This window comes from Martes martes (assembly GCF_963455335.1).
Source record: "Martes martes genome assembly, chromosome: 16".
Lineage (NCBI taxonomy): Eukaryota > Metazoa > Chordata > Mammalia > Carnivora > Mustelidae > Martes > Martes martes.
The window spans coordinates 6,664,163-6,687,743 of NC_137904.1; the positions used below are offsets into that span (position 1 = coordinate 6,664,163).

Sequence of the window (23,581 nt, forward strand, 5' to 3'; positions counted from 1 at the left end):
CTTGTAAACTCACTTCTCTCGAAGATCTCAGAGGAGCTGTTGATTTTTTAGTTTGTTCACTTTTTTACTTCTTAGAATACTGTGGCAACTTCCCAACTTCTTATATGGTGGACAAGTCCAACTATGTGTTCTTCATTCCATTTAAGAAATCTTTGCCAGAAAGAAAATCAATTTCTCCTATTCTTTTTTCTAGAAGTTTCATAATTTGGGGTTTCAGTTAGGTCTATGACTCATTTTGAGTTTGTTTTTGTGTATGATAGGAGGTAAAATTTGAGATTCATTTTATTATCTGTATGTGGCTAACCTCTATTTTCAGCATTATTTGTTGAAAAGATGATCTCTATCCCCACTGAATTGCCAATTGGCTTTATGTATGTGGTTCTATTTTTGGTTTTGCTATTCTGGCCCATTCACTTTTATCTTTTTTTTTTTTCCTTTTAAGATTTAATTTTTTTTTAAAGATTTTATTTATTTATTTGACAGACAGAGATCACAAGCAGGCAGAGTAGCAGGCAGAGAGAGAGGAAGGGAAGCAGGCTCCCCGCCGAGCAGAGAGCCCGATGAGGGGCTCGATCCCAGGACCCTGGGACCACGACCCGAGCCGAAGGCAGAGGCTTTAACCCACTGAGCCACCCAGGCGCCCCTAAGATTTAATTTTTAAGTAGTCTCCATACCCACCCCAGGGCTTGAACTCACAACCCTAAGATAAAGAGTCATGAACTCCACCAATTGAGCCAACCCAGCACCCCTCATTCAGTTCTGTCTGAACGTTATGCTCATGCTACACTGTCATGATTTTTGACCTTTATAATGAATCTTGAATTTAAGTGGTGTAAATCTCCAAAGTTGTTCTTATTTTTCAAAATTATTTTGGTTATTCTAAGTTCCCTTCATTTCTGCATGGATTTTGAATGTACTTTTCAGTTTCTATAAGGCTTCTGTTTGGAATTTGACTGAGACTGATTTAATTCATAGATACATTTGGGCATAACGTACATTTTAACTGACTACTTTGGTCTGTTGGGACACTTCTTTTTAAGCTTTGTAGGGAAGGTCTAAAATAACCTTTACCTAGGTTAGGTCATTCCTGCTTAAAAAACTAAACAAAACAAAACAAAAACAAAAACAAAAAAAACCAATTCTGTGTCTCTCCTGAACACCCCAGTTATCCAAATGACTCCCAGGTCTGTGTGATCTCTGATTTATCCAGCATAGAGCTCCTGAGAATGTTCACCTCCTTAGCCTGATGAAGGTTACCCCTTTGTGTGCACAGATTAATACGCACCCACAATTAAGAAGGATCCCTCTGCCTACCTCCATCCTTTAGAGTATTCTGCTTTGCATGACCAGCTGGCTCAGGCTTCCCCAAAGGTAATTTCCATTTCCTCAATGCAACAAGACAACACAGTTACCATTGGATTTCTCATTCCAGTGCCATGATCCAGAAAGTGTTTTTAGATAGCAAACGAAGTAACCATGACTTTAACCTCTTTTTTTCTTGCCTTATGTGTCACACTCCCATGCTGTGTTTTCCAGTTTCTGAAAACAACTCTTTTATTTGGGTTATCTGGTTTTTAATAGCAGAAAGGAGTATTTTGTTCCAGTACTCTAATATGGACAAAACTTGAACGTGTGACTGTTTTAAATAATAAGAATTCTCTTCTCTACTTTTGCTTATATAATAATACATATGAACACTGATTTGTATGGAGGCTTTGTAAAATAATGTTGTGTGGAATCTTTCCTCTTCGGTTTTTCTTTTCCCTTTTTCTTTTACAGTTCTCCCACAGAAACGGCTTTTAGTCAATCATATGCTTCCTGGTACCCCATCATCATCCTGTTAAGGGTGATTATTGCTAGGTACTCTACCGACACCACATCTCGCCAGCTTAGCAGCCTAAATGATTCTTTCTCACCTAGTCATAGTCCAGTGTGATGAGCCAGGCAGACTCTCCGGGGTAAGTCAAGTATCCAGTTCTTTTCATCTGTGATGCTGAATTCACAAGCAGAAGAAAAGAGAACAAAGGGGTGATTATGCACAAGGTGTAATGATTACGCTAAAAGTGCTGTTTTTCATTTCGTCATTCAGAACTCACTTCCATGGTTGCAATCAACTCATACGGAGTCTAAAAGACACAGTCTTCCATTGTGTTCATAGGAGGCAGTGGTGTGGGTGAATAATGACTCAGTCTTTACCACAAATACTAACTCATGCACAATTTCTCTGTTATTTTATTTTATGTTATTTCTCCCTCTCTATCTCTGATTACAAGGCCCCAAATCAACCCATCATAATAGGCAACTACTCTGGTGGACTTCTTTTGCTATGACTTTTACTCAAAACTTTGAGTCTATATATATATTATATATATGTATATGTATATATGTATATGTATATGTGCATATATATATATATTTAAATTGTGTTGTGCCTAAGAATTGTTTTTACTTAACAATATTTAAAACATATTTCTATAGTCATATGTATCTCTATAGAATACTAAAGACAAAATTTTCAATTACTTAATATCATAACTTGAGATTCTGATTTAGTAATTATAAGGTAAAGAAAACATTCAATAAAAAGGGAAAAAGAAATCAAAACACTAAACAAAGAGACATAAAAGAAAATAAAATTTTTAAAAAGCAAAAATATGCTTTCAACAGAACTGAGATTCATAGCCATGAGAGACACAGTGAAATTGTTTTCACAACTTATAAGAAATATATTAAGAACTGACATTATTATTTATAATCTCAAGGACTCCAAATTCTGCTTATTTCTTCCACTTGTATCTTCCTTTCCCCAAATTATTTTATAGGGGTCTGTCTGACCTATTGATCAGAGATCAACACTCTATGTCAGAAACATCCTAATAGAATCTGTATTCTTAATATTTCTAGTAATGTTCTAAAAATAAAACCAAAACAATGTACCCATAAGCATCATTAGAGAATCACAAACTTATGACAGTTCTCTGTTCACATAATATGTGCACATACATGTATACTATATACTCATATTCTTAGAAAAACAAGAATATAAAATGCATATACAAATTGAGAAATAAACCAGGAAGATAGTTTACAAAGAAGGAATTGTTCATATCCATTAAAATTGTACAGGTTTTCCTAAATTTCCAGTTGGCCTATTAGCAAATTGGAGGTTTTTTGGAATGACTAATTATCTCCTTGGAAAGTATATATCTCTTCTAGCCTCCAAAGGTGACAGGGCCAAACCAGGGAATATCATTAGTTGAATGGTATTAACGAGTTCCGAGTTCCAAGGTTGGAAAGTGAACTATAGAGAGCTCCAGATGTGGAATTCCTGAAAAGTCAGAGAAACAAGTTCAAGAAAAGAGCAACTGGCAAGGGATGGAATGTCTTAAAATTTGTTCATTACATATATGATGTCTTTAAATATGCAGGTTTTGTTGTGCTAAAAAAAAGTTCCCTTTTATGCCTAGTGTTTTCAAAGTTTGTAATCACTGCAAAATTTGAAGTTTATAAAATGTTGGTATGGGGCCTGTGGGTGGCTTGGTAGGTTAACCATCTATCCGCCTTTGGCTCAGGTCATGATTTGGGAGTCTTGGGATGGAGCCCCATGTAGAGCTCCCTGCTCAAGGAGTCTGCTTCTCCTACTCCTCTGCCCCTCTCCCCACTTGTGCTTTTTCTCTCTTTCTCTCAAATAAAATGTTTTTAAAAATGTTATGACATCTACCAAGATACATACACACACACACACACACACACACACACATATACATATTATATATATTAGCACAGTGAAACATTGCATGATACTCTAATGATAAATCATCCTTGAATATTTGGATTAGATCTTTCTTTAACGTAATGTGTTACTGTCATGTGCTTTACACAGTAAACATACTATTGAATTTATATGATTTTACTGACCTTTTCCTTTATTACAAGTTTTTGGATTACCTTTACACTGTTGGACTGATTTCATTGTATAGGCTATCTCAAATCAGTTTTCGGGTCAGGTGGGGTAAAATAATCACACATTTATGGCAACGGAAGCATAAACAGAAGAGCAACTTTCTCATGCTTCCATCAATGAGAAAATAGTTATATTTTTATATATACATAAATATACATATTTATGTAATTATGTATATATTTGTACTCATATGAGATGTTACTATCAGTATATTGAGCAGTGATTCTTTTTTTTTAAACATATTATTTATTTATTTGACAGAGATCACAAGTAGGCAGAGAGGCAGGCAGAGAGAGAGGGGGAAGCAGGGGGAAGCAGAGAGCCCCATGTGGGGCTTGAGTCCAAGATCCTGAGATCATGACCTGAGCCAAAGGCAGAAGCTTAACCCACTGAGCCACCCAGGCACCCCTCCAGCAATGATTCTTAACCACTCCTTAGGGCATGCCTCCCTGTTCTACTGATATGACTCATGATCACCGAGTAAGAACAGTGAAGGCAAGGACATACGAAGTTGAGAAGAACTGGCTTCAAGGGAATTGCTCTTCAGGATTAATATTATTTATATTTTATATATATAGGGGCACCTGGGTGGCTCAGTGGGTTAAAGCCTCTGCCTTCGGCTCAGGTCACGATCCCGGGGTCCTGGGATCAAGTCCCACATCGGGCTCTCTGCTCGGTGGGGAGACTGCTTCCTCCTCTCTCTCGCTGCCTGCCTCTCTGCCTACTTGCGATCTCTCTCTGTCAAACAAACAAAATCTAAAAATAAACAAACAAACAAATAAATAAAGGGGTGCCTGGGTGGCTCCATCAGTTAAGCATCTACTCAGGCCAGGTCAAACCTGCTCAACGAGGAGTCTGCTTCTCTCTCTCTCTCTCTGCCCATCCCCCTGTTCATGCTCTCTCTTGCTCTCTAATAGATAAAATCTTTAAATAAATAAATAAAATAAAAGTATAAACTAAGTCATGCTTATCTGTTTTAGGGAGATCTACTAAGAGACAAAGTTCTGGATCAGTTAGTACCTGACTTGAGATTTTTTTAAAAAGATTTTATTTATTTATTTGACAGACAGAGATCACAAGTAGGCAGAGAGGCAGGCAGAGAGAGAGGAAGGGAAGCAGGCTCCCTGCCTAGCAGACAGCCCGAGGTGGGGCTCGATCCCAGGACCCTGGGATCATGAGCCGAAGGCAGAGGCTTTAACCCACTGAGCCACCCAGGCGCCCCATATCCTCTCCTATCCTACTCTATTTACTATCCCAGTCTAGTTGACACGCACCATCACACGGGTTGTGGGTCCGTGTGGTGATTTGACAATGCTAAACCTTGTGCTGTGTTCACCACAACAGTAGCAGAGCAGTTATTTTTCATTCTCATTTTATAGATGAGGAAAGAGAAATGAAAGCTCATGGCACCAGCAAGGGGCAGAGAAAGGACGTCCCTCCAGGCCTTCCCAAGGCTCGGTGGAGCTGGGCCGTGGAGACAGGGAGGACTGGTCAGGCCCCCGCCACGGCAGCCAGGTCAGACCCAGGCCCTCATGGAGGAGTTAGGCGGCTGGGCTCCGTCCCCTCCTTCTCTTCCTGCTGACTCACTAGCAGGGAAAGAATGGATGCTCTTTCTTGCTCTCCATATTCCCAGGAGTTCTGAGATTTTAAAAGTTTGGTGCAGAGAAAGGAAAAACCCTCTACATTTCCCTAGTAGCTCCTTGGGTTAGGATCTGGGCGATCCCCTGACATTGTTCCAGTGAGCGAAGGGGTTTAAGGAATGTCGAAGACCTCAGGCCTGGATGGATTAATGCATAGCTCAGAAACCATTAAACTTAGGATGAGAGGTAGCCATATTCCGACTCTATTTTTTTCCCACCAAAGGATTAAGAAGAAAATCAATAGTGTTGGGAACACTGTGACTTCTTTGTAAACTTTAAAGATGTGTGCATCCGTACACTTTCCAACTGGACACATCAAAACTACATCCTTTGTGTGTGAAGTACAACTTCACAGGGAGCTTTAGTCGGGCCTCAGAGTCCACGCTCTTGGCCCTTCACACCGAGAAGGCCACGTGTGCGGCCCACTGTCTAGTTCTAGTTCATTTGAAGGAGTGCTTACCTCAGTAAGGCCTTTTATCTTCAGGTATCCACAAAGGTACGAGTTCCCCGTGTCCACATGCTGGAAGGAAAGGACACACAGTCTGGTTACAAATGGAGGAACCCGGGGCGCCTGGGTGGCTCAGTGGGTTAAGCCTCTGCCTTCGGCTCGGGTCATGATCTCAGGGTCTTGGGATCGAGTCCCGCATCGGGCTCTCTGCTTGGCAGGGAGCGTGCTTCTTCCTCTCTCTCTGCCTGCCTCTCTGCCTACCTGTGATCTCTCTGTGTCAAATAAATAAATAAAATCTTTAAAAAAAGAAAAAAAAAAAACAAATGGAGGAACCCCTGGGACAAGCTGGGGATGCTGCGGAAATCCACGTGTCCTGCGGGCACAGGCCGGGTGGGCTAAGGGAGGTCTGGAGGTGGGTGCCCACCGAGCTGGGCCAGGGATCACCGGCCTTCAAGACTTTCGTGAGTCCGCCCTACCCGTGGGCCTGTTCAGACCAAGCAAGCTGATCCCAGGACCCTCTCAACCTCCTCTGCTGAGTACCTTGAGACCTAAGTGCCTTTCTGGAGCAGCGAGCCCACGTACACAGGCCTCCCGCCGGTCTCAGGAGTGTATTCCTCCCCTACACTCACACTACACAATCCTGCATTAGTTCTTTTTTTTTTTAAGATTTTATTTAATTTATTTATAAATAAATAAATCTCTCTGACAGAGAGAGACAAAGAGAGAGAGGGAACGCAAGCAGGGGGAGTGGGAGAGGGAGAAGCAGGCTTCCTGCTGAGCAGGGAGCCCGATGGGGTGCTCTATCCCAGGACCCCGGGATCATGACCGGAGATGAAGGTTCAGACGCTTAAGGACTGAGCCACCCACGCGCCCCTGTGCATTAGTTCTTTATGAAATGGGCAGCATATTCAGAAAAGACCTCATACGAAGACTTCTTGGGCAAACATTTCCGTTATGAACCAAAATGCTGACCCCCAGATCAGAATATATTATTGAGTGTTCACTCTGCCCATTTCATAGACGAGCGCCTGTATTTCTTGGTAAAGAGTTGGGAGGCTACAATGAACAGGGGTAACAGGCATGGGAGATGTTAAGGCTGCGTATCCACCACTTATGGGTTGCTGAGACACTGCAGGGTGCCTACCCAATAACCAATTTCCTACCTTTCCATGCTGCCAGGGCCCAGATCCTGTTCTGGCACCCACCCTGGCCCCACAGGGCCTGGTCAGCCCTGACCCAAGGCAGACAGGTGCCCCTGTTCCCTCGTGAGTCATTAGTTTAGGGGTGAGTGACCCAACCAATCAGGTATGTGTGTCAGTCTCCTGGGGGCCTCTAGGAAAGATGCTGGCTTTTGAGGAGGCCCTCTTTCTTCCCCTGGAAGTGGCAGTACCTGTACGAGCGCCCAGGCCCTCGGCAGCCATCTAGAGACCATGAGGACAAACAGGCCGGGAAATGCCAGGGATGGCAGCGGAGAGACAGACAAGGGAATGAGGCCCCTGAATGACCAACCTGGAACCAAACCACCTCCGAGTTTCTTGTAATCAGAAGTGCTAGGTTCACTCATTCTTTAAATTATTTTGAGGTGGCTATGGTTTACTTACAGCTTAGGGCACCTGAACCGATACAATTCACCCAAACCTATACAGACTGGTCCCAAACAGGCAGATTTTCACATTTCATGATAACTTGGGCTCCCTTAAAAAGCAGACCCCTGGAAAGAAAGCAAACCCAAGTACAATGCCACTGGCACGCTGAGATTTTAATGTTAAGCGAGGTCTCATTTTAAGCAACTAGGAAAGTTTTGTGGTATTTTTCAGATTTGGACACTTAACTACTTTCGTTTACACGGTAAATCAAATACTCCAGCAATCTTTAAAAACTGTAATGAGCACAGTCAGCCAGAGGAGGTCAGCACCAAAGCAAACGGGCTTCAATGAAGCTGAAATGCTCCCACAGTTTGGACCCAGTGACAAAGGTAGCCCACGTGAAAACTGCCAAAGCACTTGAAATATCCTCATCGGCTGGCCTTGGCCTTGGATGTGATCTAAGTGGTTGATCTGCACTAACGCGGTTCAGTGAAAGACTTTATTTAAAGGACACACAGCTCTAACCTGGGGCCTTAAATTTCATGTATGCAATTCTCACTGAATTCAATACACTTTGGGGTTTCACAGCTGCTGGAAAGCTTATCAGGTGTCCAAGATACCTGCTAATAAGATTAAAAACCGAACTGGGAATTGGCTAACATTTTGCATGGATTATCACATGCTCAAGAATCAGAATTTCAGTCTGGCCTCCGTTCAACCACGTATCCCTCCCATTCTGCCCCAACTCATCTAGATGACAGTTGGTGAACTCAAACACAGTACAATTCAGAGACCTTACACCAAATGCCAGGCCAGCATCTCGATGAGAAAGATAACAAGGCAAATGTTTAGCAAGAACGTCTCACAGCACAGCTGTGTCCAACAGCTGCTCTTTCTAGTACCCGTTCCCTGTGACCCTGGCCTTCACTTTGGTCTTGGCTCCTTGCATGGCAGAGGAGAAACAGAGTAGTTACAGTAACAACGGCAACAAGGGAAACCCAGCCAGAATCTCACGAAGGTTTGGGAAACTCTCTAAACTAGAATTAAGAGGAAAGAAAGAAGGAAGGAAGGAAGGAAGAAGGGCTCCAGAAAGCCCAAGAAAAGATGTGCAACATTGTTAGTCATTAAGGAGATTCCAATCAAAACCACAATGAGACACCACTTCACACCCACTAGCAGGACTGCGATCAAAGAGACAGGCAGTAAGTTGAAAGTGTCAGCAAGGCTGTGGGAAACTGGACCCTCATGCGGGGCTGGTGGGAATGAAAACTGGGCTAGGCACTTTGGAAATCGGCGTGGCAGCTCCTCGGAGTGGTAAGCACAGAGCTGCCATCGGACCCAGCATTTCACTCCCACGAGGAATGAAGATGTGTCCACATGAAAGCTCATAAAGCAACGTTCACTCCATCGTTAAATGGTTTCCAAAGTGGAAACCACCCAAATGTTCACCGACTGCTCGAAGGCTCAACAAAATGCTGTATATCCATACAACAGATTATCATGCAATGATAAAAAGGAACAAAGCACAGCCACATCCTATGACGCGGGCGAACGTTGAGGACATGACACTCGGCAACAGAAGCTAGACACAAAAGGTCCCATAGTGTATGACTCTACATACGTGAAATGGCCGGAATAAGCAAATCTTCAGGAACGTGATGGCTAGGAGGTGAGGTTTCTCTTCGGGGGGATGAAAGGGGGCTAAAATTAGGTTGCAGTGATGCTTACCCAACTCTGAGTACTCCAAAAACTACTGACCTGAACACCTTCAGTGGGCCAGTTGCGTAGGATGCGAACTGTATCTCAACAAAGCTGTTAGGAAACAAAGCAAGCAAGCAGGAAAGAGGCAGATGTATATTCTAAAAAGGCTGAGTCCAAGAAACTGGTCCTGGCTGAAAAACCAGGGCGATGATGGGCCAATTCACAGGCCACTGATGGTCTCAGTGACGGACAAAGAACTTACCAATCCAGATGTAGGGCGGCATTCCTGGGCACGGCCACAGCTCCCACCAGTAGACATCCTACTGAGGTCTGAGCCGGGCTCCCGCTCTGGGCTCCTGTGAGACCAGTCAGTCCTGCACCAACTTAATCACCACTTCTATTGGGTCACAAGGACACAGGCACCCGACAGGACGTTGGAAACAACACACCAATGACAGAATCGGGGAGTTGCTGAAGAAGTCAAAGACCACTTCTCTTTGACACTTAGCGACCCTGCTGGTCTACCGCATCAGAAACTGTCAAAATAAACAATCGGCACAAATTCACGATCATTCCAAACACGACCCACACCAAGGACCTCACTGCCAGAATTTTATGATGTTGCCCCCACAATAAAGAAAAAAGAGTCTTTACCTTTATACTAAATTCTCACATTTCAAGCAAAAGACAAGCGGGATCACCACGTGAGGCATATAATTATGAAGACTGAACGAATCAGTCACAACAGTTTTCCAGTTATAACAAATGCCACAGCTCACCTGAAAAAGTTAAGTTCATGGAGCAAAGATACAATTAACATGAAGAGGCAGTTTCCTCCACTGAAAAAAGATGAAACTATTGATTCCCCCAAAACAGTAAGAAAAAAGAGGTTAATGGTGCTCTACAGTTAGCAGAAAGAAAATGTATCTGCATTGTCTTTTGGGAGGGACACCCACTTGCTCAGAAGAGAGGCTGTCCAAAATTTACTATTTTTAAAGAGCCAAGGGCACATAAGGCAAAGACACATCTTAGGTTCTGTCCTCACTCATGGGAGCAGTAAGGTGGCACACTAGGTCCTCAGAGTTTCTGTAAAAGGCCTTTTAAGAGGGCAGATGGGGAGGGGCTTTAGGAGGTGGGGCCTCACACTAAGGAAAAAAGGGGCAAAGGGAGGAGGAAAGTGGATCCTGAGGCAGGCAAGGGTAGCTACACAGGAAGGGTTTTTGCGGGGAAGGGAGAGAAAAAGGAGTATGGACTACTGTTGATCTCTGCCTGGAGAAAAGAATGTCAAGTGTGTTCCTATTTGCGTGAGAGGGGTGAGGTGCAGAAAAGGGCCAGAGTAGGTAAAGCTGTCGCTCCAAAGCCACCAGGGGCTGGCACCAGGTATTTAGAAATCCAGGTCAAATTGAGGGGGGACAGCAAGGAAATACCATGTGAGAGATAATACGGGGTGAGTTCGATTTCCCAGCACATGGCTATCAGAGACCAGGAGGAAGCCCTGGTTGTGTAGATAAAAGAACACAGAAAGAGGGTCCCCTGGAGCCGAGGAGGAGGAAGATGAAGGTATGGGTTGGGGAAGCAAGCCGGGGAGACTGGGAGGGGACTGGAGGTGGCCAAAGAATGGAGGCAGGGAGCATGAGAAGCCTAGAGCGGGAGGCCTGGGGCTAGGGGCAGCTGGGTGCCTGGGCCAGGAAGAGACTGGGACAGCTGTGGGGGGAGGGAGGCCAGGAGGCAAGATCCCCACAGACTTGGAGGAGCTCCACTCAGCAGCACCCAGGATGTGAGTGCCTGGTCTTGAGGGAGTCATTACCAGAGGCTAGGAATCAGTTGTGGGCTGGGGGGCGCTCAGGGCTCAGGGGCTAATGGAGGGAGTGTGCGCCAGGTCGCCAGGTCGGAGGGGACTAACTAGGCTCTCCCAAGGAAGAAATCCTGGGAGGAGGGCCCCAGGGTTTGAGGATCCCTGGAACTTAGGAAAGGGGAGGGGAGGAGGACTGTCTCAGGTCTGAGATAATTTGACATGGGCCCAGCCACGGGTAGGGTCCCCAGTCAGGAGAAACCAATGGAGGGCTCTTCAGCGTCTGAGAGGGACTGGAGGAGGGGGCGCCGATCTCGGGACGAAAGGTCCTGGGGAGGAAGGACTCAGGTCTGAGGGTGGCCAGTCACGGGGCGGGGGGGGGGGGGCCCTTCCTGATCCCAGGCAGGCCGGTCACCGGCTTCGAGTCTGGGACAGTGTTCAGGGTCTGCCAGGAGCTGCTCCCGACAGGCTCCGGTGTGAGGGGCAGGTCAGGGCTGGGGCTTGGAGAGTGTGAGACACCAGCTGGGCAGGTCCCCGGCGGTGAAGCGCCTGGTGCAGGAGGCCCTGCGGGGAGGGCCTGGTCCGCGGCGGCGGGCTCGAGAAGCCGGGGGCGGACACTGCCCGTGAGCGCCGCGAGGAGGCGCGCGGGCCCGGCTCGGCGCTCACCTGCAGCACCACCTCTACGTCCTACGAGTTCCCCTTGCTCTTCTGGCGGCCGCGGAACTGGAGCTGCTGTAGAGCAGGCTGGTGGCCACGCCGGGCTGCTGGGTGTTGATGGGCACCGGCCGGCGGGTGGCGCGGGGCGGGGAGTGGGGGGGACACAGTGTGGACCGGCATCGCGGGGTCTTCCGGAGCCAGGGCTGGGGGGGTGGGGGAAGGAACGGCCGCCGCCACGCGGGAGCCGAGGCGGGTGGCAGGGAGGGAGGGGCCGGGGCGCGCACGCGCGGGGTTGGGCCGGAGGGGGGACCACCCGCTCGCTGCCTGCGGACCAAGCGCTCCAGCAGACACCGGGACCCGGGGACCTGCGAGCAGGGCCCCCCCCCCTCCCCGCGTCCTGAGCTGAGTCCTCCTCCCCACTTGCCTTCGCACACACACCACCCTTTCGATTGGCTCAGGCGCACCGGGTGGGAGGGAACAGGCTCACGCGGCGCTTCCACCCATTAGCTGGCGGAGAAATCACGTAGGGGGGTGCGCGAGAGGCCCTCTGGGACTTGTAGTCTTCTTCCCCAGGCACAGCATGGAGGGGGAGGGGCAAGGTGGGTTAGTGATACTGATTGACTGGGGGTGTGTGCAGGAGGCGAGCAGGAGCGACAGCTCGCGCTGGTGTCAGGCGGAAGATGGCGGTGTCCAGGGGAGGCAGAGGACTCTGGGGAGGTTGTGAGAGGTTTCCGTACAACCCCAGCCTGCGGCTTTGGGAATCCCTTCGTTCAGTTTCCTGCTCTCAGGTTTCCCGCCGGTTGTCCCCCAGGCTCTCGGGGGCGATGTGGAGGAGCTGCCTCCAGCTGCGGCGCCGGGAGCCTCCTCCTGAACCGGCCCGGGCTGCCCTCACCACCTCCGCCAGCCGGAGCCAAACCCACTGACCCCTGATCGGGCCTACGCGCCCCCAACAGGTGAGGGAGGCCAGGGCACGTTCTCTTTGGGCCAGGGCCCCAGGCGGGCTAATGTGGGCTGAGGGATTAGGCTGTGTAGGGCGGGGTCACCGAGGCAGGGCTCAGGCTCCTGAGGTTACTCAGTTCACCGGGATCCTGCCAGGGATTGGGAAAGATAGAAGGCCAGGCAAGGGCACGCATCGCCTCACTGCGTGAGACAGTAGTTGCCATTTGGCACGTGCAGTTTTTCTCAAAGCTTATGGGTTTCTTTTCCAATAAGGAAAGTAAATAGCGTTCTTGTTCTCAGACAGGGTAATTTGGGTTCTTAGATCAGGACTACACCAAGGTCACAGAGCAGACTCACAGGTTTGTGGAGGGCATCGGTCAGCCTGACCTTTTTCTGTGTACCCATGGCTGGGCATCCTGGAACCGGGGCATTCAGTGGGTCTTCAGTCTTCCATCCTGGACAGTTTCTCTGCAGGTTCCCTGGCCCTCGGTCCCACTGTCCTATCACAGTCCCTGGCATTTCTCCTAAGGAGTTGATCCTGGTGCCTCCTTTCTCTCCTGACTGATAAGGCCTAGAAGAAAGTAGTAACACTTTCACTGATTCTGGGAAGAGGTTTTAGGGTAAGAGTGGGAATGACTCCCTTAAATGAGTGCAGAGTAGTAACACTCTTTAGTTAATTTTTCTGTGCTGAGAGCTGGAGGCATGGTGGTCTTCAAGGTAGGTGAGGTCCTACCTAATGAGCACTGTCATTATAGTCATTATAGCTCACTGCAGGTTATAATAGTCTGATTAAACAACAATGTATGATATGCTGTGACAAGGGAAATACAAAGAAACTGTGACAACATAAAGAAGAACCTACTCTGATCTTGGGGGTTTTGAGGGTCTGGAAAGGATCTTGGATGAAAGGACATTTCAGCTGAGTCTTTTTTTAAAAACATTTTATTTATTTATTTGACAGAGACATAGCAAGAGAGGGAATGCAAGCAGGGCGTGTTCGAGAGGGAGAAGCAGGCTCCCCGCTGAGCAGGGAGCCCGATGCAGGACCTGACCCCAGGTCAGATGGTGACCTGAGCCGAAGGCAGATGCTCAGTGGCTGAGCCACCCAGCCGCCCCTCAGCTGAGTCTTGACAGGTAAGTTGGAGTTCAGTGGAGAGGAGGAGGAAGAGTGTTGGGTGGACAGAACAAGTTCAGAGGTGACAGCAGGGTGTGAGGGACCATGCTGTGACATTATTTACTTTAGAAAATCTAGAACTCTACAGATAGTTTGACATTGTGGCAGAAGTACAGACCTGGGGTCTAATGCTGGCTGGAGGTACAGCGCGATCTTGGGCGCTGGACCGCTTCCTTTGGGCCTCATTTTCCTCTGTGGGTTGAAGGACCAGGTTGCCTATGAGGGTCCTGTTAAGTTTCATCATTTTATATACATGGGGGAGAGAGCTGGATGCAGCAAGGAGCTGGCATTTCCCCTGTGGTGGTCCAAGTTGAAGGGCATGAAAGTGGGCCATGAAGAGCCAGTAAAGAGGGAGAAGGAAGGGCACTTGTGACACTGTGAGTTATAAGAAGAAATATACAGTTGATGGGGCGCCTGAGTGGCTCAGTGGGTTAAAGCCTCTGCCTTCAGCTCAGGTCATGATCTCAGGGTCCTGGGATCGAGCCCCACGTCGGGCTCTCTGCTTAGCGGGGACCCTGCTTCCTCCTCTCTCTCTCTCTGCCTGCCTCTCTGCCGACTTGTGATCTCTGTCAAATAAACAAATAAAATCTTAAAAAAAAAAAAAGAAATATACAGTTGACTCTTCAAACAACATGAGGGTTAGGAATACCACTACAACCCCCCACCATTGAAAATCTCATACAACTTTGGACTCCCCCAGAACTTAATTAGTAATAACCTGCTGTTGACCAGAAGTGTTACAGATAGCAGTCAAATAACACACATTTTGTATGTTAGATGTTATAATAATATATATGTAATATATATACATTATATATATATTTTTTGTTATATATTTATTATATGTATTATATGTATAATATATATAATAATTCCTATTTATTTAGATTCTTAAAGTAAGCTAGATACCAGATCTTCATATTTAGAAAATTAGAATGAATCATAAGGAAGAGATCAGGAGGAATAGAAAATAACATTTACTGTATTGTTAAAAAATCCAGGTATAAATGGACCTGTCCAGTTCCAACCCACGTTGTTCAAGGGTCAACTGTCTCTTTTGGTCTCCCTTTAGTTCCTGACACACATCTCTCTCTTTTTCTTTTTAAAGATTTTATTTATTTATTTATTAGTCAGAGAGAGAGAGAGAGAGAGTGCGCACACACAAGCAGGCAGACTGGCAGACAGAGGCAGGCTCCCTGCCGAGCAAGGAGCCCGATGTGGGACTCGATCCCAGGACCCTGGGATCATGACCTGAGTTGAAGGCAGCAGCTTAACTGACTGAGCCACCCAGGCATCCCCTGGCACACATCTCTTAAAACCCTTGTAATTTACAAGCAATAAGGGCTATGGAAGAGGTTTTTATTATAATATTTGGTCTTTTGTGCTAAAATTGCTCCCAAGATACAAAGTTGAAAGCAGTATCTTATTCATAAGCCTCTTTCAACCACACCTGAGGTTATGCAAATGAGGTGGCTTTTGGAAAGCACCTAAGGATGGGGGCTGGTTGCCAGGGGAACCAGCCACAAGATGAGAGGTTTGGTACTTTTAGGCCTACACCCGACCTCTGGGGAGGGGAGAAGGGCTGGAGAGGTTGACTTGATTGCTAGTGGCCTGTGATTTAATCAATCATGCCTATATAATGAAGCCTCCATAAAAATCCCTGAACTTCGGGGTTCAGAGAGCTTCAGGGGTGGCGGACACTCGGAGATGCTGGAAGAGTAGCATGCTTTTCTCAAAGCCTGCTACGTCTCTCAGAGAAGGCACGGAAGCTCCACACCCTTTCCCCTATACCTTGCCCTGCACATCTCTTCTGATCCTGAGTTATATCCTTTTATAATGAGCTGGTAATCTAGTAAGTTAAATATTTATCTGAGTTCTCTGAGCTGCTCTGGCAAATTCATCAAACCTGAGGAGGGGTCCTGGGAGCCTCTGATTTATAGCCAGCAGTCGGAAGCATAGGAGACCACCTGGGCTTGTGGTTCGCATCGGAAGGGAGCAGGAAATGCAGTCTTGTGGGACTGAGCCCTTAACTTGTGGGAACTGATGCTATCTCCAGGCACATAGTGTCAGAACTTCATTGAACTGTAGCACACCAGCTGTTGGGTGGCAAACCCCCCAGACGTTTGGAGCAGAGAGTGTCTCTGTGAATGCATAAAAGAAAATGAGAGTTTCCTTTACAACATCCTGGGAAGGTACAACACGGCCAAAGGGGACATGTGCAGAGTTCACTGAAATTGGCAGAGGCAGAGCGTTCATTTGGGTCAGTGGTGCCATTTCCCGTTACTGTGACACGCGATCTACCATCTCTGTTTCCTTTCTCCTGCAGACTTTACTAGTTTAGGCTCTTGGAAGTAGCCGGCACATGGGAGGTAGTTAAACAGGAAAGAGAAGAGGAATGTAAGAATGAAGCCCAGTGGGAGAGAGGTACATGACCCAGGCCTGTGAGTGCACTGCAAAGACACTACCACTTTGAGATTCTGTGAGTCTTGGGAATGGTCGAGTATTAAACCCAAGTGGGGGCCTTCTCCATGAAGACTCCGGCAGGCAGCTTGAACGTGGCTCCTTAGGAACGGCCGGGCCAGTGAAGGTTGTCAGAAGAGGAGGGGTTTGGGAAAGGGTTGCTGGGGTGTTAGAGGAGATTTTGCAGCAAGGAGGCCTGTTTGAGTGGTGGCCCAGCTCTGTACCAGTTGCCAGAGATCCATCGGCTGGTTTAGAGGGGAGGGTGTTCTGGAGAGGCTGTATGTCTGGCTGTATGTCTGGCTGAGTACAACACCCGGTGAAGCCAAGGCTGGAAGTCTTGTCTCCTCTGTTGTCAAATTGTCACCTGGACAAGTCATTTGGCTTCTCACCGTCTCTACTGCCTCAGAGGCATTACTTGGCCTGTCTTCACAGAGTGATTGTGTTGGGTTGAGGGAGATTCTGTAGATAAAGCCCAGCCTGCCACCTGTTGTTCAAATAAAGTTTTATTGGAACACAGCCATGCCCATTCATTTTCATGTCATCTCAGGCTGCTTTAACTACTGAGTATAGTAGTTGCCACAGTAATGTTATGTTATGTTATGGCCAGCCAAGCCTAAAATATTTACTCTGGCTCTTCATGGAAAAAGTTGGCCAACCCCTCCTCAGGATGGGTAGAGCAACTTGGAAAAAAAACCTGTGTTTAGTTATTTAGCTCATTTATATTAATTGCTGTGGCAGATGCATTTGCCCCAAAGAGTTTTTTCACAGCTTCATTGAGATTCAGTTCACTTATAGCTTACTCATTTAAAACGTATAATTCATTGGCTTTTAGTATATTCACAGAGTTGTACAACTGTCACCACAATTCTAGAACACTTTTATCACCCCAAAAGCACCCCTGTACCCTTTAGCTACCACTGTTACTCCCTGCAGGCCCTAGACAACCACTATTTTACATTCTGTCTCTATAGATTTCCCTAGTTCGGACGTTTCATAAATGGAATGTGGTCCTTTCTGGCTGCCTTTCTTACAATGATTCTGGTGAGGTTTATCCAGTTGTAGCGTGTATCACTACTCCATTGTTTTTCATAGCTGAGTAATATGCCATCATATGGCCATATGACATCTTATTCATCCACTAATGAACATTTGGATTGATTCCCTCTTTTGGCTACTCTTTTTTTTTTTTTTTTTAAGATTTTGTTTATTTATTTGACAGACAGAGATCACAAGTAGGCGGGGGCGGGGGGGGGGGGAGCAGGTTCCACGCTGAGCAAAAAAACCAATGTGGGGCTCGATCCCAGGACCCTGAGGTCATGACTCAAGCCAAAGGCAGAGGCTTTAATCCACTGTGCCACCCAGGCACCCCGAGCTTAGTATAATTTCTAGTTCAAATTTAATTTCTAAATCTATCTTTATTAAAATATCAAACAAACAGGGTAACACAAGAAGTTAAAATAGTACAGGTTCCTGCCTATGTTTTAACCTCTCGATACATATATATTTCTGCTGTTAAAGGCTCTAGACTCTGGCCCTCCCCACCCTCTCTAAAATAAATAAATAATCAATCAAATAAGTAAATAAATCTGAAGGAGCAAAAGAATAAGAAGAGGAAGAGGAAGAAGGAGGAGGAGGAGGAAGAGACGAGAGACCTAGATGGGGAGGAGGGGGGATGGCGAAAGTTTCTGTCGTGGGCAGAAGGCAGCATCCAGAGACTAACATCTATTTTGTTCAGCCAGTGGGATTTTTGTGTTTATTTACTGTCACAGATACAGTTAAGGTAACAACAATGAGGCTTACTTATTTGTCTAAAAAAGTAGTAGAAGTCACTGTGGCTGTTTCAAGTTTGGTTTTCAATTCTTGATGTTCAAAGGCCTTTTATCTGTAAAAAGAAACAATCTGTCCTGGAGAAAATTCATGACTGTATACTGTTTACTACATGCTTTGAGAATGCACACATAAAGGTTTTGTTTAAAAAAAAAAATAGTAGGCCCAAAATGGAGTCATTTGTGCTAGACCCACCAAGACTTAATATCTTAAGCTAATTACTGTTTCAGCCTCCCTCAGAAATATAGTCTTAACTGGTCAGTGTGGAATTTTCTGTTCAGCACCAATGATGTAATTTGCCACATGGCTCCTTTCCCTCCTCCAAAAGAAAATGAAGTAATCCCCCTAATATGCCCTTTTATGCTCAGAAGGAAGGTGACTTCACCTGGAGCAATTAAAAAAATATATATATATATATACATAACTTAGTTGACTTGGCTTTCAAAACCTTTCCCTATCTGTAGACTTTGGAATGCCTTTCTAGTGTTAGATAGGATGTTGGCTGATTCATGAATTTTGATAAAACCAATTAGATCTTTAAAACTGACTCATTTCAATGTTTGTTGCTTAGCAGTCTTGACATTTCTGGTTAATTCTGAATATTTGAAGAAAATTATGCCATCTTCCTATGTTTTCCCACTTGAGATGGACTCAGTCTACTTATATTTTTATTAAGAGAATAAGAAGATTTAAAGATGGTTTTCAGAAATATAACGGTCTTGCTTTCTTCTCTCATTTGGTCCCAGGAAATTTGAAATCTAAACGACTTTGAATAGGAGATCTCAAATAATTATTTTCTGGAGTCTCTGTCATTTTAAAAGTACATGTGAAAAAACCCTCCCTGTGACTTTTAATTAATTTTTCATAAAAAGAAGCTACAAATAAAAGTATCAAAGATATCTTTTAATTTTTTTTTAAGATTTTATTTATTTATTTGACAGACAGAGATCACAAGTAGGCAGAGAGGCAGTCAGGGAGAGAGGAGGAAGCAGGCTCCCTGCAGAGCAGAGAGCCCAATGTGGGGCTTGATCCCAGGACCCTGGGATCACGACCCAAGCTGAAGGCAGAGGCTTTTAACCCACTGAGCCACCCAGGCGCACTTCTAAATTTTTTTTTACTCTTTTAAATTCTTAAGAATTTTTAAGTTGGTAAGTTTTATGAGATAAGATTTTGGTATATAATACTATACAACTTTTCTAGTTTTTTTTTCTAACAAAATACTCACTTTGTTGAAAGAACTCATAGTTTTTTTCTTAGTTCAGTTGTTAAATTTTCAAAACAACATATATACTTAAAAATGCATGTTCTTGGACTAAAATGTCTGGAGAGTTAAGACAATATTTAAACTAATATTGTTGGCATATCCCTGTGTTTTAAATATCACTGATAACCAAATGAGATTATATTTACGTTTACAATATGTTGTAAGCATGCTACAAAAAGAAAGTTATTGAAAACTTAGAAAAATACATCAAGTTTATTCACTGATCTACGGGTTTTTTTTACATTACTTAGATTATTCCTTTGCTTTCTATTTCTCTGAAATAGAAATATAACAGAACTATTGGTTCTGTGTCTCCATTTCAGGCACAAAACCTCTGTAATTTCCAATGAGGATAGCAATAAAGGTTTCTTTTGTTATGTTAATGAGGTGGCTTTTGGACCTCACCTAGGAACTGGGGCTGGTTGGCAGTGGGGTCAGCTTGTGATTAGAGGCATGGACCCTTGAGCCCCACCAGCCAGACCTCTGCGCAAAGAAGACAGCTGGACATGACAATCAATGGGCAATAGTCAATTGTGTAATCATTCATGCCTGTGAAATGAAACCTTCATAAAACAACATTTCTCATAACATCGTGCATTTGTAAACCAGGCTTTGATTTTAGACTCTCTGTTTTAGCTAAATAAGCAAAAAGTGTGAGGTTTTTGTTTTGTTTTTGTACATTCTCATATTTGGAATCAAAAGGGTTCTGTGCCCAATTCCACCACGGGTGTGGGAGGGGGTGTTCCACTCACCAACAATTCTCTGACACCAGCTAGGTGTGCTACAATGTAACTCAAATCTGACACTATCTATGTGGACGTAGATACCTGGAGATAGCAGGGGCTCAGTCCCACAAAACTGTCCCCCCAACCTCTGCCCCACCACACACATATCACACACTTCAGACAAGAATCACAAATCCGGGTTGTCACCTGTGCCTCCGACCGAACTATTCTAGGAATTATAGCCATTCCTGTTACGGCTACCACTGCGGGAATGGCCTTGCATCAGGCCGTACAAACCACCCAATTTGTGCAAAAATGGCACGAGAATGCTAGCAAGGCTTGGCATCCACAAACAGTCCTAGATCAAAGATTTCATGAAAGAGTCTCTGATTTAGAAGAAGCCGTGATATATATAGGAGAGAAGATCTTCCAAATATAAGGCTTCACCTTCTGTGTGATCAGAATGTTTCTTCCTTCTGTGTTACTCCCTAAACCTATAATGAATGAGAAATACCGTGGAACAAGATTTCGCCATATTACTAGTCATTATGCTGGTAATTTAACTGTGGATATTAAACAGCTTCAAGATACTATTCAGGGCATTCCTCGCGATCCTTAAAATCAGTTCCAAGAGTGAGTTTTGCCCAAAGGATTAATGATATTCTGTCTGATGTAAACCCCTTTGCTTGCATCCAAAAACTGGTCTTGGCATTATAGGTGGAATGATGACACTTTTTATTGCTATAATCTTTTTACGCTTAGTCCTCAGATGCTCACGGAAATCTTTCTGACGACAAATGGTTCGAGAACTTGCAAAACGGATTTTGCTGCTTCTGCATTAACAAAAAGGGGGAAACGGAACCATCCCTCAGAATGACAGACTGCTTGAAATATCACTAATGAGGAATTGTACTGGTCACGCAAGCGTGCTTGGTGATGACCTTGAGAAAACCTGTACTAGCAGCAGGCCTCCGGTGGAGAGGAGGATACACGTCCTTGAAGCCCAGCAGCTGGGGATGCCCTGGTCACTGACCCCTGCCAGGGTCGTTAAAGCCTGCTGTTAGAATAATCCCTTTACGTGCCTTTGCTCAACTATCAATTCCATGCTGCTGGACCAGGCACACCCTCCTCTGTTTACCTACAAGACTATGGTCGACAAAGGACTCCCATTCCCTCTGGTTGACCTATAAGACCCATGACTAATGTATAACCTCCTCCTTTGTTGGTTGTTATCTTATCTCTAAAAAATACGGGACTGAGGAGTTTTTTGGGGTGACAGACCTTTCAGCTGTCATCCTTGCACCTTCCCTCTCACAAATGAGTTGTTTGCACCTCATTCTTCTCCCCAGGGCCATCAGGAAGCAGCACCCCAAATGCCTGGTAGAGGGAAGAGATGCACTGAGGGAGGCTGGTGCTTGTGTGAAGTGGGATGTCACTCAGTGTTCAGGGAGCTGTCACACCCTCAAGGCAAAGCTGTCCTCCTTTGCCTGAGCCACAAACTTTGATGCTACACCCATACTCTAGGCCAGGAGTGTCTTTCCATTGCCCCAGGGTTGTGAAGCAAAAAGATTCCGTGGGGTCCCCAGTGGGAGAGAAGCAGCGCTTCCAATAGGCAAGGGTGAGTCTCCCCATTTTGCCCTCCCCAGGCCAGTGTTCTCCCAGGCCCATCCCCGAAACTGAAAACCTACTCTCATTCCTCTCCCTCTTCAAGGGTCCATCCTTCTAGCCCTACCCGCTCTGCTGGGCCACGGGAACCTGGAAACGGTGGTGTCTGGCTTCCCATTCCAGCACCCATTAGAGTCCCAACTTTTGCACACTTGACCCACAAAGGAGACTCAGGACAGCTATGCAAAGAAACTAGAACAAGGCTTTAATTAATAAAATAAATACTATCTAAAGGTTCTGGGAAGAACATGGGGGGAGGGGAGGGGAAACCTGTGGGCAGCGGCAGGAGTCCTGGGTGCTGTGGGACTGGAGGCCAAAGGGACACGGATCTCCGTGTATTGTCCCAAGGCCCGTGGCCCCTGGGATCACGGACAAGGGCTCAAGCCCCCACCTTCCTTCAAAATGGTGGGTCAGGGATTGGGAAGTTTCCCCAATGTTGGCTGGCTGGCTGGGAGCCCGGTTTTGCTCTAGGCCCGCCACGGTCGGGGCTCATTTTGTGTCTCCCATTCCACACTCTTCTGGCACCGGTGTCACCTGGGAGGAAGTGCAACACCGGCTGCTTCTCCTGGAAGCTATTGGCTCAGCCGAGCCTCTGCCTCTTGGGCCCCCAGGGAGTGGGATCTGATGTGGAGGAAGATGGCTTGTTCCACGGCGCGGCGCTTTTGCGTCTCATCAAGGGCTGGGCAATGGATGAGGGGGTCTTGGTGGCAAGGCTGCTCTGGGCCGTGCTGACCAGCGAGGCAGGGCCACTAGGAGGAGAGGCCAGGACACCCCCGCCCCCGCCGGCGGCCTTGCTGGCAGTGCTGCAGCCACCTGAGCTGGACCTCTGCTTGGTCGGGTGCCTGGGGATGTGACTGGAGGGAGGGGCCCTCGGGGCTCCCGGCACAGCGTGGTTCGTCGTGCTGGCTCCAGCGGTCCCTGACAGGGTGCTCTGGCGTGGGCGGCCCCCTGTGTTCGGGCCCAGGCTTGCCCTGGAGCCCTGCGGGCCGCTTGGGGCCCTGCTCGTTCCTGCTGTGATGCTGAGAGCCCCAAAGCTGGAGCACAGATCGGCAACATCATCTCCTCTCCGCAAACCTGCGGATGCTGCCGAAAGCCCCATGCTGATGGGGGCCGGCATTGTGCTGCCAGCTGGGGGGCGGGGCTGCTGGCTGTTGGGCCCAGCATGGGACACGGCGCCGGGCACCTGGGGGGCAGCTGCCAAGCCAGGGGCAGCGGCTGCGCCAGGGGTGAATACAGCAGTGGAGGTAACCGAACCTGGCTGGGCACTGGCACGGGTGCCCCGGGAGGCAGATGCGGGTAAGGGAACCACATAACCCGCCTGGGGGCCGCTGCCCAAGGATAGCTGGGCTAGAGCTGCGCTCAGGGCCTGGAGTGGGTCTGGAGCCTGAGCTGCCGGCTGTCCCTGCTGGGGAGAGCTGTGAAGGGTGCCGGCTCCGGGCCACTGCCCACCAACAGCCCCGAATGGGGCCTGGGCAGTGGGTCCCGGGTTACCACTACTCCCGGGCAGTGCAGGCAGGCCTGGGGGGACGGTGACTGAGGCCCTGCGCTTTCTGGAGAACATGGAGAGGGCCTGGGTAGGTGGCAAGGAGCTCCCACTGCAGCCAGGGTGAGACCCCAAGAGGAGAGGCTGCGAAGGTGGGGAGCAGCCCATGGGGGTGACCTGGGTGTCAGAGGCTGGCAGGGGAGCAGCCACTGCAGCAGACGGGGCCAAGGCACTGGATGGCGAAGTTGGGCCACAG

General features: G+C 46.8%; 1 long non-coding RNA gene and 1 pseudogene across 2 annotated transcripts; one reads left to right on the top strand and one right to left on the bottom strand.

Moving 5' to 3' along the window:
- Window positions 1-872: 872 nt before the first annotated feature.
- On the bottom strand, window positions 873-12,205 carry LOC308356424 (glucose-induced degradation protein 4 homolog; annotated as a pseudogene). The gene is made up of 3 exons: window positions 11,798-12,205; window positions 6,065-6,124; window positions 873-1,993 (listed from the first exon to the last, which is right to left on the bottom strand). The product of its transcript is annotated as a glucose-induced degradation protein 4 homolog (transcript).
- A 39-nt stretch (window positions 12,206-12,244) lies between these two features.
- LOC308356425 lies at window positions 12,245-22,071 on the top strand. The gene is made up of 3 exons (XR_013968081.1): window positions 12,245-12,741; window positions 13,689-13,861; window positions 20,940-22,071. It is a non-coding gene; the product is annotated as an uncharacterized lncRNA (long non-coding RNA).
- The last annotated feature ends 1,510 nt before the right edge of the window (window positions 22,072-23,581 follow it).